The sequence below is a fragment of the Lactuca virosa genome, chromosome 3 (assembly GCF_052849685.1).
Source record: "Lactuca virosa cultivar CGN04683 chromosome 3, Lactuca_virosa_CGN04683_v6, whole genome shotgun sequence".
Lineage (NCBI taxonomy): Eukaryota > Viridiplantae > Streptophyta > Magnoliopsida > Asterales > Asteraceae > Lactuca > Lactuca virosa.
In genome coordinates, this window is record NC_136428.1 from 231,808,769 (window position 1) to 231,824,731 (window position 15,963).

Consider the following 15,963-nt stretch of genomic DNA (forward strand, 5'->3'; position numbering starts at 1 on the left):
TTATCGACAAATGATAGGGTCCCTTATGTATCTAACAGCTAGTAGACCGGACATTATGTTTTCTGTTTGTTATTGTGCCACGTTTCAAGCTAATCCAAGAGAACCTCACATGGTGGCAGTGAAAAATATTTTCCGTTACCTGAAGCGAACCTCATCTCTCGGTCTCTGGTATCCTGCTAGATCTGGTTTCTTCATTCAAGCCTTTTCTGATGCTGATCTTAGAGGATGTGGTCTGGACCGAAAGAGCACTACAGGTGGATGCCAATTTCTTGACGGGAAACTGGTTAGCTGGCAGTCCAAGAAGCAAACCTGCGTGTCACTTTCAACAGCCGAAGCTGAGTACATTGCTGCAACATCTTGTACTTCTCAAGTCATTTGGATTCAAAGTCAACTGAGAGATTACGGGCTAAGTATGAAGAAGATTCCTCTCTATTGTGACTCAGAAAGTGCAATAAGGATATGTCACAATCCAGTACAACACTCAAAAACTAAGCACATCGCACTTAGATATCATTTCATCAAGGATCACGTAGAAGACGGGAACGTGGAAGTGCATTTTGTTCGATCCTCTGATCAATTGGCCGACATATTCACTAAAGCCTTACCTGAAGCGAGTTTCAATAAAATTCTGCAAGGCTTGGGAATGATGGAAGCAGAGTCGGTACCGAATCCTTAATTCATCACCTAAAAAATTAGACAAGCGAAATGGAGCGAACGCTCGGTCTATTTCGGCTCCATAATTTTCGGGAACAGAAATGAACCGACCGCTCGGTCTATTTCGGCTCTGGAATTTTGAGGAACCGAAATGAACCGACCGCTCGGTCTATTTCGGCTTCATAATTTTCGAGAACCAAAATGAACCGACCGCTCGGTCTATTTCGGCTCTGGAATTTTAAGGAACCGAAATGAACCGACCGCTCGGTCTATTTCACTTCATTCCTTTAAGATAAGGTTTCGGTTGTACATTTTGTTCAAAGTATGTTTTATGCAACTTTATTTTCTTTTTCTGTTTTTATTATTTTTCAGAAAATCTTCAAAAATCCAAAAATATTTTCTTTTTCTGTTTTTATTATTTTTCAGAAAATCTTCAAAAATCGAAAAATATTTTCTTTTTCTGTTTTTATTATTTTTCAGAAAATCTTCAAAAATCCAAAAATATTTTCTTTTTCTGTTTTTATTATTTTTCAGAAAACTTCAAAAATCCAAAAATATTTTCTTTTTTTGTTTTTATTATTTTTCAGAAAACTTCAAAAAAAAAACAAAAAAAAATTTCTTTTTCTGTTTTTATTATTTTTTCAGAAAAACTCAATCCTTAAAAATATTTTTTCTTGTTTTTGTTTGTTTGTTTTGGTTTTGTGGTGTGTTTGTTTGCTTGTTCTTTTACATAGGTCCCAAGTATACCAGTATAAGAGAGTTTGGAGCTAAGGAAGGTATAATCATTTAAATAAGAACTAGTTAAGGGTCCCTAGAAGCATGCTGCTGCATGTTGACTAAAGCCTCTACGACTTAGGACAAGGCCTTAATGATTCGATCTCTACCTATCGTTTCTTCCCAATTAGGCTGTTCAGATCCACTTAGTCTAGAGCTACCTTACTCTTCTCATATGAGTTTAGAGTTTTTCTGCTTTGTCACGTCTATATAGCAGAAGGTACTTTCGGTTCTTTAGCCACCCTCCTTACTTTCTCCATCAACTTTCGGTTCACCAACTGTAACCCTTGAGACTCTCAGTCTTTACCACTGAGGTTTATGGTTACACAAAATCTGTGTTCATGATCTTAGATACGAATACCACGTACTGAGTGAAACCCACAATCCAACACCAACAACGAATTAACGGTGAATTTTAATATTCAAGATCTTACTGGTTACCTAATGAAATCTCATTTTTATTTTTGAGTGATCTTTTATGAATTTGTCTAACACCAAGGCTTTTTCTTCCCATAAAGATCCGGTTTCATTTTTTTTTGAGATTTCTATATCTTCTTTAGTCACTATAACATATGTCCTACCTACTTGTTCAACAGACCACATCGGTCTCACAAGTACTTCTTCCAATGTTCGGTCTTATGTTAAGAGTCGACGTTTGGTTGAAGATAAGCCACCTTTAGCCTATGACTTTAAAAGAAGCCTTTCAATGTTTCCCTACAAACATTTGATCGTTATTTCATGGGAACCTACCCAAGCACTTCAAGTCTCTCTTGACTTTGAAGGAAGCGATTCTTGCCCGGAATCCCCTGCTTTATGTCTTCTAATAGACATCACTCACATCCAATACACATTTGCTTTATTTCTTTATCTTTTCTCACTTTATTGCACGAAAATTTTAATTTTCCAACATTCTGGTTGCTGTTGGTTCGATCTGTGTTTATTTTTTTTTTTGGCGAAACAGGGGCAATTCTACATCTTGGAGCGAAACTGAATTTCAAACGATGGTTGAGGATAAGGATTTGGGCGCGTCAATTTGAACGGTCGAGCTACCCACGCGTGCTGACGTATACCTGGGAGTAACCACCCTGTCACATCGCGCTTTTTCAGGCAACGTTTTAGTGACCACGTCATTATCATGATGATTTTTCTCTCTCCTGGCAACGGTATATAAAGGGTTTCTACGTTTGTTTGTCTTTTACCAGCACCAAATTCTCTCACTTACAAAGGAAGTTCAAACTGTTCATCTTCTTCCTACGATCAACAATGGCAAATTCTTCATCAATTCACGATCAGACTGCTTCGTCTACATTGTTTTCGATCAAGCCTAATCAGAACTTGATTATTGAACTCAATCTGTTTCTATACGACGCTTATATGCTACACGTGGTTGAATGTTTGAAATATTCACCATTGGTTATAGCCCTAACCCAGGTGGAAGCTGTTCCGATGTCCCTTTTATCGCAGGTTTACTCTACTGCTTCTTATGAAAAGAACAAGGAACGCATGTACTTCCAAATCCACTCTCATAAAGCTTCTATGTCAAAAGGGAGTATTTGTTCCCTTTTGCACCAGGCTGTAGATTCATCTGTAATTTCCCCTGACTTCATCACCACAAATCAACTTTTTTCAATGCTATATGAGATGGGTTACACCGACGTGCTTACCACGATAGCAAAGGTTAAGAAGTCGTGCCTACCGTCTCCAGGGAATGGAGTGCTTACTCTTCTTATCAAGAGCTTGGTAGAGCGAAGTGCTGGATCTGATGGCACCAGCAAGGGTTTTCTAACCCTTCTCTACGGTCTTTACAATGGTATCAATCTTGATTACGGGAGTATTATTTGGTCTCAAGTGGTTCAAAGCCTCAACACGTCCACGAGGCATTCTGAAATTTCATGTGCACGATTATGGACCCTTATTACACAACGGGCGATTAATCAGTTGGAAATTCCGATAATGAAGGATGCCATGGTTGCGTCTATTGCTACCTTTCACACCAAGAAGATTATAATTTCTGATCCAAAGAAGTTCCCTCACATTGGCTCTATCCCAGAGACAATGTACAGGTGTGTTACAACCGCGAGCAAGCTCTTAGCTGAATATCGAAAGATTCCCCCCAGGAACCGAGAGTCCTTTCTGCTGAACAGAAGGCTGCCCTAGATGCTCTGGACAAGCCTAGTAACCGAGGGAAAAGGACTACTACTAAGAAGGAGACAACAGAGGAGGATAAGTCTCAGCCTATCAAGACCAAGAAGATTAAAAAGATGGAAAAAAGGTCCAAGAGTCCTACTCCTCCTGGCTCAGTCAATGACGATGAAGGTGAAGAAGAGGAAATTCGTCATGCATCACCGAGAGGTAACACTCCTCCCAGATCTCCTACTCCAACCGAATCTTCTCATAACAAACTCCCAACCCCACCTCCATCACCGAAACAGACAGTTCCAGTTTCGGTTCCTCCTATTTCCCCATCTACCACATCTCAAACAACTACTTTACCACCAGTTTCGTCTATTCCTATTTCTACAAATCCAATCCCAACTCCTATTTTTTCCCAATCCACTATCACAACTATTCCTGAACCGACAGTAGGAGTCAACGTATCTGATACGGGGGCTACTACTGAAACAGAACCCCCAGTTACTTCTACACCCCTTTCACTCTCACCTTCAACCGACTCTGGTGCCACTCTCGGTGGTGCTAATGATGAGTATGATTCTACATACTTCAGTCCCTATCGGCTTCCTACTGATGAGGATGATGATGCTCCAGTCACAAGACAACACCTACAGAGTATTCATGAGAAGCTTGATAAGTTGATTGAAGACAGCAAGTCCTATAGTGGTGTTGTGCTTAAAGCATTTTTGGATACAGCTCTAGAACAATACACCGATTCAATTGACAAATCCACCAAAGTTGTTAATGCGTCTACCTCCTCTTGCCAAAAGGCCACCTCTGATGTTACTGAAATTGTACATAGTACTCAGATTTTTCTTGAGTCACTTAAAGGGCATGCTGATACAAATGCAGCAAAGGTAAATGCTTCTGTTGATTCTTTGTCCAAGTCTCTTCAAGAAGAACAAACAAAGTTTGAGGATGTGCGTTCTTCCATCCAAGCCGAGAACTCTTCACTTATCTGTTCAGTGAATTCTAGACTTGAATCTTTTCACGCTGATCTGGCCAAAGAAAGTGCTTTAAAAGAAGAACTGGCTCGACAAACATCCGTCGTTGAAGTACAGAAAGTGCAGCTCGCCCAAGCAGAAAAAGAAATTTCTTTATTGAAGACCGAAAGAGCTGTTTTCCGTAGCTGTGCAGGGGATGTGAAGGATATGCTCACCAACATTCTTGGTGCTCATGATCCTATCCTAACTTTGACCATTCAGAATCATCTTACAAAAAAACTTCTTCCCGCCCTTGCATTGTTACACGAGATGAAGGGTGTTTCGGAGAGATTTATTGCTCCAAAACAAGGGGGAGAGGGTGTTCATCAACCGAAGGTTAAGACTGAAACCGAAACTGCTCCACCGAAGGTCAAAGTTACAACCGAACTAAAGGATAATGTAGCTTCAGGTTCTGGTCCACAAGAAAAACAAAAGGAGATTGATGATGATAGCAATGATGAATCTGATGAAACTATTGTTGAGGCTCTCAAGCGAAAGAAGAGAGATAAAGAGCTTGATGAGACCTTGAAGGTTGCAAGGGAAGCAGAGGAGAGGGAAAGGAGAAACAAGGAAGAAGAAGAAGCCTTGATCTGCAAGAAGGCCTTGTTTCCCTTATGGACTAAAGAGGCACTTATCAATCAAGCTATAGAGTTTCCGAGTATTTATTGGTTGGAACCTGTTGCTTCGTTTGACTGTGATAATTTTAAGGACTCGCAGTTCGATATGCCGATAACACGAAAAGCGTTCACGTTTCACTGTTTTGATTCGACTACTGAGGTTCCTTTTCCTCATCCAAAGGTTCACCGAGAACTTATTGATTTCTATCTGAAGTATGGACAACCTCAGTACATGACATGGAGCGCACAGAAAACAATCACTGTCAAGGTACTGAAACCTACGTCTGCTGGGAGATTTGTAAATATCAATTTCAAAATCACACGAGGTTCTGCAAACTCGGTGTCGATTATATCTCTAGCAGATCTTCCGAATCTAAACCCTCATGATTGAATTTTATTGTTCAATATTCTGCTTACAAATCCGAGGGAATATGAACCTATTTTGGAGCACTTGAAGAGGATGTTGGCTTCTTACATCCATGAGGTCGCAGCTATGGATCAAGAGATAGCGAAAGTAATGAACAAGAAACCGACCATCAAGCCAACATCAAAACCAGGAGATGTGAATAAGATGAAGATGGGCCAAATAGATTCAAAACATCTCACCGTGATGTTTACAAAAGGCGAAGCTCACAAATTTTTGTTCGCTCTTGTTGATAAACATTTATTTTCAACTGACTGCTTGGAGCACATCATCAACATTATACATCGGTGCAAGCAGAACTCAGAGGCTGACAAGAAGAATTTTACTGACATGCTTCGGTGGTACATAACCTTCCGTCATCATTTGCTGGCTATCCTTCCGAAGGTGTTCAAAACAATAAAGAAGACTTCTGCAGCTCAACCGAAGTGAGCTTTCGGTCCCATTAACGCAAAGGGGGAGATTGTTGAGTCTAATTGTGTTGCGTCTTGGGCTTTTTGTTTTGTATCCGGATTGGGCCTGTCCATCCGTGTTTATCTGTTAGGGTTATACTATAAATATGCATGCATGTATGCATTAGACGTTGTTGATTATTACGTTTATTGTTTTGTAACCCTAAACACCTCTACAGTCGAAGTTCTTAATCGAGCTCTTCTGAGGTGTTGAAGTATTAATCATACGACATATTCAAAGCCATTCTTGTGTTCTTGATTACATTCTTAACTGTTTGCTTGCATAGAATCTAACGATCCTAATAGAACTTTGTTCTAACACATAAAATATATGTGCATAAACATAATCAACTAATGACATATTTGTGAGCCAACACAAAAGATGCCAAGTCCATTCCTAAAAGGACATTTAAAGGGACCAAAAATCTTTTGTAACGTCCCATTTTCACAATCAATTTTTTTTATTAAGGTGAAAACTTTCCAATTTATAAATCCATTATTAAGAAAACCATTTATTCCACTATAGATAACCAATGTAGCAATGAAGGACTCTACCAGCTTCAACTCACTTCCAATCACCTACAAGAAGATACTTGAGTAAATACCCGATCACAGGTCATAGTCACTTGCAACAGTGACCACCTCACATGAAATGACGATTAGGGTTTCAAATAAAATGATGATTAGGGTTAAGTGAGAACACTTAACCCATTAAGGACCTAATCTCCTAAGGGTGGGACTGATTAAGGTTTGACTTAGTCATTCTTGGATGCTATAATAATCCAATCAATATCCCAAATACGTGCCCGATAATTGTCCAAAATAGAGCTCCCTGATTCTAGGGGTTTTCAAATAAAATGATAACTAGGGTTAGTGTTCCACACTTAACCCCTTAAGGAATTAATCCATTAAGTCTAATATTGCATTAAGTTAATTTTAGGGGCCTTATTAAGTATTACTTAAAGTTTAATTAACCATTTTAATGTGGGTCCCGACCAACTCCAAAACTAGGGTTTTTCTTGACATTAGGTTTTCCAACCCCAAACTCGTGCCACTCGGACTAAAGTTTGATGTTTAGGTAATTAAATATTTAATAAATCAGGCACCACCCACTGCCACCTTGGGCAATGGTCGTCAGCGGCGGTTTCAAGTGACAAATCCAACAATCCAAACACACACAAAAGTTCTTACACACACACTAACACCAAAAAGAATAAGGAAAAATGCCCAAAACAGCCACCAAGATGGGTGCAGACGGCGGCAAAAGGTAATGGTCCTAGGGTTAGGGTTTTGAGGTGTGTTAAGGACGAGGGAAGGAAGAGTGACGGGTTTTAAGTCCCCGTCGAATTTCAAACTTCATACCACTTTGACATTTCCGGCCCTTCCCTCTTTATTCTTTTGAATTCAAGCCCAGAATATTCAAAAACTTACCATTTAACCCTCAATATTCAAAAATATAACTTTTTAACACCCCAAGGTGTACACCCGGCTAATTGATACTACTTTAAGGTTAAAATAAAAATATAAAAATACGTCTCAGAGTTTTAGGGTTTATTATTTATTTATTTTATTTATCTATTTTATTTATTTCCATATTTAATCTATTTACTTATTTTAAACATAATGTTACAATTCTCCTCCACTTAAATCAGCTTTTGCCTCTACTTCAAGATGCACTTCCTTACAGCAATCAAGATGAAAAAAAGTCCGCGGAATCGATTGGTCCCATTGTTTCTCGGCCAATCGCCGGCATGCTAATCCCGCACCAAGGGCATCACCGCAATGAAGACCAACTGATCATATACTAGACCACACTCCTGCTCGGCTCCAACAGCCCAGTTGGGCTTTGCACTATCAACACTGGGGCTCACCCCCGATCAGATGATAATATACAAGCAAATCCTTAACACGAGCTCCTAACACCTTAGGGTCTAAGAACAAGCGCCCTACAGATGCCATCACAACCAAGACTAATACAATTCGCAGGGAAAGTTCAACAGCTGACGATGATCTTCCCGCGAAACGTGAAGATTTAGCAGTTGTGTAGATTCTAAAACTTAAAGAAATACGAATGAAAACCGAATCTAGGCACATAGTCTTCCTGCTATAAGGTTCCACTTTCCCCTACTTGAAATATGCTAGAAACTGAGAACTTCATAGTCATTCGATTCCCAAACTAACTCGAACTCCACCACTAGATCTCAACTACCGATATATATACATACACATGAGAATCTGAACCCACACAACATTCATACATTCCAACTCGCATACAATCAAGGACAAAGATAAGAAATCCATACATAACAAGAGATGAATTTAAACAAAGCTAAATTAAATAATTTCATTAAACTGATCATTCAAGATTACAAATGCACTTGAAACATAGATGAAAGTTTCAGATGCACATCAATACTACCAAAGTTGCTAGATAGAAGAACTACCAACTTAAATCTCGGTCCTTGGGACCCCGATGATCCCCTGATGACCGTCGGGTAACTGCGAAGCTAAGGGTGTAGGATCCAGAACCTCACTGAGAAAAGGGCAGTGAGCCCTGATGTGGCCTTCCTGACTGCAATGAAAACAAACTCACACACTCCGCCTGTAGTCTCTTCCGAAATGACCCTCCTCGCCACACCTGTGACATACAAAAGGTCTGCGCCTCCCTCCAACTGATCCTGAACTCTGGCCGACGGACTTGAACCACTTGGCCGTAGGCTGGGACTGATCCAGAGTCTGACACTACACCCTCGGCTGGGTCTCTATCTCAATCTCCTACCTCCACGCGGCATCCTAAAGCTCAGCGAGAGAACCATAGCACTAGGTGGACACGAACTGCCAAATGTTCGTCTTGAGCATACTCAAATACCGAGTCATCTGACCCTGCTCTGAAGCAACGAACTCAGGACTGAACAAAGCCCTCTCAGTGAACATCTTGGTGATCTCCATCACCGAATCGGCCACCTGTCTTAGATTCAGGTACTCGTGGGCCAGTTTCTCCCTCTCTACCACGGGAACATACCTTTCACGATACATTTCCGAGAACTGCTCCCAAGTCATCGCGCCCCTATGCTCAGGAGCATAAGAACTAGTCACCAGTCTCCACCAGGTGATGCTACGTACTAGACCAGTTGGCAGTTCAGGTGTCGGCGAGGGATCAGCCTAGGGCTCTGGAGCCGGGAAACTCGATAACCAGATGAGAGATTTTATTTCATATGAGATTACGCAGAGTATTATGGAGCAGACTCCTATGATCTTCGATACGGTTAAGGATGGCATTTTGGAGATTCTTGACGAGAGGTTGGGTGCATTCCGCACCGAGATGGCGGCCATGATGGGGGAACGCACGTTGACGTTAAGGGAGTTCCGAGCTTGTAGAGCTCCACACTACCATGGGGCTAGGGACCCCATTGCTAGCAGTAGGTGGTTGGTGGATGTTGCCAACGCCCTTCGCACCAGCCGTTGTCCCGGAGGGGACAAGGTCCGAATTACTTCCTGCTTTCTGAAGGACAAGGCGCGAGATTAGTGGGAGGAGGTTGGACAAGCTATTGGAGATGATGCCGCCATTAATGCGATGACCTGGAGTGATTTCTCGGCCAGATTCAATGCCGAGTTTGCACTTGTGCTGGAGGTGCAACAGCTTGGGAGGGACTTCCAAGATCTACAGCAGACTACGGAGACGGTAACCAAGATCACCGCTATGTTCACGGAGAGGGCCCTTATCGTTCCGCAGTACGTGGCGGACGAGGAGATGAAAAAGGTCCGGTACCATGAGATGCTGTGGAGTGATATCCGCCAGTTTGTGAACCGATCCAGCTCCAAGACGTTGGAAGATATGATTGCGAGGGCTCGAGAGAGGGAGCTGAATTTAGAGATGGAGAGGAAGCGGAAACAAAATGGGGTTCAGATAGGGAATTCGGGCAAGAAGCCCAAGGTATCAGATCACAGATCGAGGAGCCAGCAGGGCCGCAGCCGATGTGGCAAGTGCGGAAAAATGCACGAGAGGCGTGCACGACGGGTAGTTCGAGCTGCTTTAAGTGCGGCCGAACTGCTCATGTCAGCAGGGACTGTACTGCTACCACCATCACCATGACAGTATCTAATTTGATTGGTTTTCAGTGCAAGCAGAGGAGCCACAAGAGGTCCCAGTGTCCGAGTTTAGCAGCAGTAGGACAGGTGGTGACACCCACTCCTGCTACATAGAGGATTACCGACGGCCGTTAGGGCCGGACAGAGGTGCCTGTGGCGAAGAGTAGAGCCTTCAAGCTGACACCATAGGCGGCACGTGCGACACCCGATGTTGTGACGGGTATGAATCTTCTCCTTATCTCTTTATTTGTATTGGTTTGCCGCTTATGTTTATGTGTTTAATTATAGGATCGTTCTTAGTGAATGGCATATCTGCTCTGGTATTATTTGATTTGGGGGCTACCCGATCTATTGTACCGCTCGCACCTACCAAGCGATTTGTTGGAGCTCCAGGAGAGTTGTACTATCCTCTTGATGTAGAGATAACGAATGATAGGATTGTTCGGGTTGCGAGGGTTCATCGGGAATGTACACTGCAGTTGTTCGATGAGCAGTATTCCATGGATTTAGTCCCTATTCCCCTGGGAGGGAATAAGGTTATCTTGGGTATGGAGTGGTTGAGCCCCAAGGGGGCAGTGATTGACTGCGAGGAGCAGCTAGTGCGAGTTCGGACCCCAAGTGGGGGAGGTTTGGTGATTCAGGGCGAAACGCCAAAGTGTGGACCGACTTTTGGTTCAATAACGAGGGCGAGACGCTACCTACAACAGTGTTGCGCATGTTACATCACCCATGTCATGGATACCCGGGCATCGACGATTTCATGGTTTACAGTGACGCTTCGATCACGGGCATGGGTGCAATGCTATTGTAGCGGAGTCGCATGATTACGTACACTTCGACGCAGTTGAAGCCTCACAAGGCGAATTACCCGATGCACGATTTGAAGTTGGGGTTTGTAGTTTTCGCCCTCAAGATTTGGCGACACTACCTCTATGGGGTTCGTTGTACCATTTGCACGGACCACAAGAGCTTGAGGTATCTGATGGACCAGCCGAATCTAAACATGATGCAACATCGTTGGTTGGACGTGGTGAAGGATTATGACTGTGAGATCCTTTATCACTCGGGGAAGGCCAATATGGTGGTCGATGCTCTTAACCGCAAGGCGTTCGCAGCCCCGATTCGAGATATATGCCTAAGGATGACAGTGATTACTCCGTTGTTGGAACAGATTTGGGAGGCTCAGATCGAGGGTATGAAGGAGGAGTGTCGGAAGTGTAAGTGGATCATAGGCCAGATGGCTTCATTTGATTATGACAGTCGTGGGTTGTTGACCCGACATCGGAGGGTCTGGGTTCCTTACCAGGGCGGTGTACGCCAGGTTCTGATGGAGGAGGCTCACAAGTCGAGATTCTCCATTCATCCCAGGGCAACGAAGACGTATCAGGATCTTCGACCTGATTATTGGTGGCCCTGAATGAAGCGGGACATAGCTTGGTATGTGGAGCGATGCTTGATTTATAGGAAAGTCAAGGTCGAGCACCAGCGACCTCACGACAAGATGCAGCCGTTGGAGATCCCCGTGTGGAAATGGGAAGACAACACCATGGATTTCATCACAAAGCTTCCTAGGGATGCACATGGAGTAGATTCGATTTGGGTTATCGTGGATCAGTTGACCAAGAGTGTACATTTCATCCCTATACATGAGAGTATATCGGCTGAGAAGCTAGCCGAGATCTACGTCCGCGAGGTAGTGCAAGCCATGGAGTGCCGGTGTCGGTTGTGTCAGACCGAGATGTTCGCTTCACTTCTAGATTTTGGAAGCGGTTTCATGACGAGATGGGTACTCGTCTTCACTTTAGTACAACTTTTCACCGTCAGACGGATGGGCAGAGTGAGAGGATGATTCAGACTCTGGAGGACATACTGTGTGCGTGCGTATTTGATTTTGGTGGGAGTTGGGATACATATCTTCCGTTAGCGGAATCTTCGTATAACAACAATTATCACGCTAGCATAGATCGACCTCCCTTCGAGATGCTCTACGGGAGGAAGTGTAGGACCCCGATTTGCTGTGGCGAGGTCGGTCAGAGGGTAATGGAGAGTACCGAGGTGGTACTCAAGACTACTGAGATGATACAACAGGTTCGGAGCAGGCTCCAGACAGTACAGAGTCGGAAGAAGAGCTATGCTGACAAGCGCCAATCGGATTTAGAGTTCCAGGTAGGGGATATGGTTCTCCTGAAGCTGTGACCTTGGAAAGGTGTCATCCGATTCAGGAAGCGGGGCAAGCTGGGTCCCAGGTACATCGGTCCGTTTAGGGTTTTGGCTCGGATGGGCCGCGTAGCTTATCGTCTTGATCTTCTAGCCGATATTAGTCAGAGGCAGAGTACATTCCATGTCTCCTAGCTGCGGAAGTGCTTAGTGGATGATTCCGCAGTGCTGCCTTTGGAGGATATTCAGGTGGACGACCGCCTAAACTACGTTGAGAGGCCAGTAGCGATTCTGGATTAGAAGACGAAAACCTTGAGGAACAAGGTTGTACGGTTGGTGTAGGTGCAGTGGCTGCACCGCAAGGGGTCAGAGTGGACTTGGGATCCCAAGGAGGAGATAAGAGAGCATTATCCAGAGTTATTTGAGACAGCAGACTTCGAGGATGAAGTCTGAGACAAGTGGGGGAGAATTTTAACGCCTGGTACCTGGTATGCATTTAAATTTATAATTTATTCATGTTTGTAGAGAAACTCGACGAGTTAGAAGCCCCAAACTCATCGAGTAGAGATATTTGGGACCGCGGGTTGAGAAACCTACACGGCGAATTGGGAGGCCTCAACTCGACGAGTAGGATCGCATATATGAAACCCTAATTTTCAGGGTTTGCACCCTATTTAAACATCTTAAACCTTTCATGTTGGCCTCACTTCCAGCCTCCAAGTCCCAAACCCTAAATATCGAAAACCCTAAAGCCATTTGAGTGTTTGTGAGCTATTTTTGAGTGTTTTGGTGTGTACTTGAAGCTATTGGAAGAAGGAAGAGCTTAGAAACACAAGAGGGAGCATATAGATCCAGAATCCTTGCCTCATCCACGTCACTTTTCTGGTATAAAGCTTGAACATTTCCTTGTAGTTGATTAGATCTTCTTTTAGGGTTATTTTGCTTATTTTTGGTCCAAATGACATGGTTCTTGGGATTTGGACGTCCTAAATAGAGAATACTACAGATCTAGGGTCTTGAGAGGTTTTCATGGCATAAAGGTGCCAACTTTATGGCCATGGAAGTCCCATGCAACCTTTAGACCATCATTTTGGCCTTTTGGAGATTTTAATGGACATGCATGAAGAGAAAGCTAGAACTTTACATGATCCTTTAGACCCTAGAGTCCAGATCTATGACCCCAAGGTCTATCTTGTAGTTTTGGTGGTGTTGGATTAAGACTTTGGCCCTTTTTGGGTTAGGGTTTGAGCTTAATCTCTTTAGGACGGGTATTAGTGGGTAAAGTTGGAAACTTTAGCCTTCTAGGGGCATTACCAATCGAGATTTGAAGTATAGAGTTTAGATCTGAAGAATAATGGCTTAATGAGTAAGAAGGGGAAAACAGACAGACGAACTCGACGAGTTCGAGGATGGATTCGACGAGTTGACTTCAAATGTCCTGATTTTGTTGATAAGGAAGAACTCGACGAGTTCATAGAAGAACTCGACGAGTTGGATCGCGAAATCATAATTTTGTGATTCATAGAAACTCGGCGAGTTGAAGGGTAACTCGACAAGTTGAGTCAACTCGAAGTGTTGACTTTGACTTTGACTTTGACCGTGACTTTGACTATGACCATAGCTGACCCTAAGGGGTTATGAGTATGAATTGGTATCTAAGGGGTTGTTCTATTAAAGGGTTTGAGCAGAGTTGATTTCGGAGCAGAGACATTTCAGCTAGCATTCGACGTTTGAGGTGAGTTTTCCTCCTTTTTGAACGGGTCGAAGGCACCAATGTCGGCCCATATGTATGATTGCATGTATTCCAGACTAAGTTCCAATGCTTGGCGGTACCCGACGTAGGTTTGTATGTTTTCCGGATTTCAATCCGATGTCGGGCGATGCCCGGGGAATGTTTGTATGCTTGATGTCTTCGTGATTCTTGCATGTGTCTGTAATCGTATGTTTCCGGATTACAGTCAGATGCCGGGAAATGCCCGACGAATGTTTGTATGATTCCGGATTTCGGTCCGATGTCGGGCGGGGCCCGAGGAATGTTTATATGTTTATGTTATGTGAATATACTATGTGTATTTGTTTATATGTTATATGTATACCGAGCTTTGCTCCATGCCGGGTGGGGGCCGATGTCGGACACTATCCGATGACGGGCGGGGCCCGATGACGGACACTGTCCGATGCCGGTCGGGGCCCGATGAAGGGGCGGGGCCCACGATATGTTTATATGTGATTATGTGATTATGTGATTATGTGTATGGTATGTCATAGTTTGGGGAGACTCACTAAGCTTCGTGCTTACAATTATCACTTTTTGTTTCAGGTACTTCCGGTAGCAAAGGGAAGAGCTCAGGATGACTGCATTACACACACCATGATGTTTTAGCCTGGGATGTTTACTCTGATATATTTGACAGATGTTTTGATATGGATTGTTTTGAGATACCATGACTTATTTGATGAGATTATTTTTTATAACTATGGTTTTATTTAATAATAAAAATGAAATTTTTGGACCGTATTTTTATGGATGTTTCACCGCTAAACATGGTGAGAAAACTCACCTCGCACTGTTAAATCTCACAAATAAATCTTTGGCTACTAGCCCACTAAAATCCCCGCACTATAAAAAAACATCCAATTAATAATTGGATCCCGACTCACACTAAGAGTCCAAACTAGGGTAAAAGACCTTTTTATCCTTTCCCTAACTTGGCCCAAGGCCAAAGCCCAATCCAATGTCCAAAAATCCAAAATTCCAAAATAATAATCCAAGGCCCAAATACGACCCAATTTTCCAAATTGGGCCCAAACGCCTTCATGGGCCTTCAATCATAGGTCCAATAAAATATCCGTAGCCCAAAATAATATTTTGATGGCCCAACAAGGCCTTAATCATCTAGAGTCCAAACATGGCCCAACACTGTGAGTCTAATATATCGAAGCCCATCTGCTGAGTACGTGAGGCGTACTGAGCTTGTACACAAAGCGTACTCGCTTAAGAGCTTATATGTGCAGCGTATGTGCTTGTACGCCTAGCGTACTCCACCCTCTCAACCAACTTTCTCATTCAACTCTTAAACGGTTAAGACTTCATTGCAACACTGAGATCTGACTTCCTTAAGGTGATTTATCATGTAAAGTTGCCAACTTTACGTGCATGCATGGCTTAATGAGGCTCTAGAGCTCAAAAGAGCTTAATAAATGATTTTACACAAGCATGAGACCAAAATGACCATAAAGTTTGCACCTTTATGCTTAAGAAACCTTTAATATGCCTAGATCTACAAGGATAAGCTCCATAAACGACCTTAGCTCATAAAATCAACCAAAAAGAGACCAAAATAGCCAAAAACAAGCTAAGGCATAGATCAATGAAATGAGATGACAAGCTTTGAACTTTATACCTTAAAAACCACGAAATGAAGGTGCTAAAGCTAGATCTCAAAGCTCCCCTCCAAAGATTAAGTCTTCAAGCTTCTTCTTCTACCACTTTAAGGTGCACAAAACCCTCAAATGATCAAATGAATAGCTCAAATGGACCACACAAGGGCGAAGGATGAACTAGGATTTTCAAAGGGTGGCGGCTGGTCTAAAATGTCTAGGAGGTGAGTTAATGAGGCTTAAATAGGAAACAAACCCTAAAA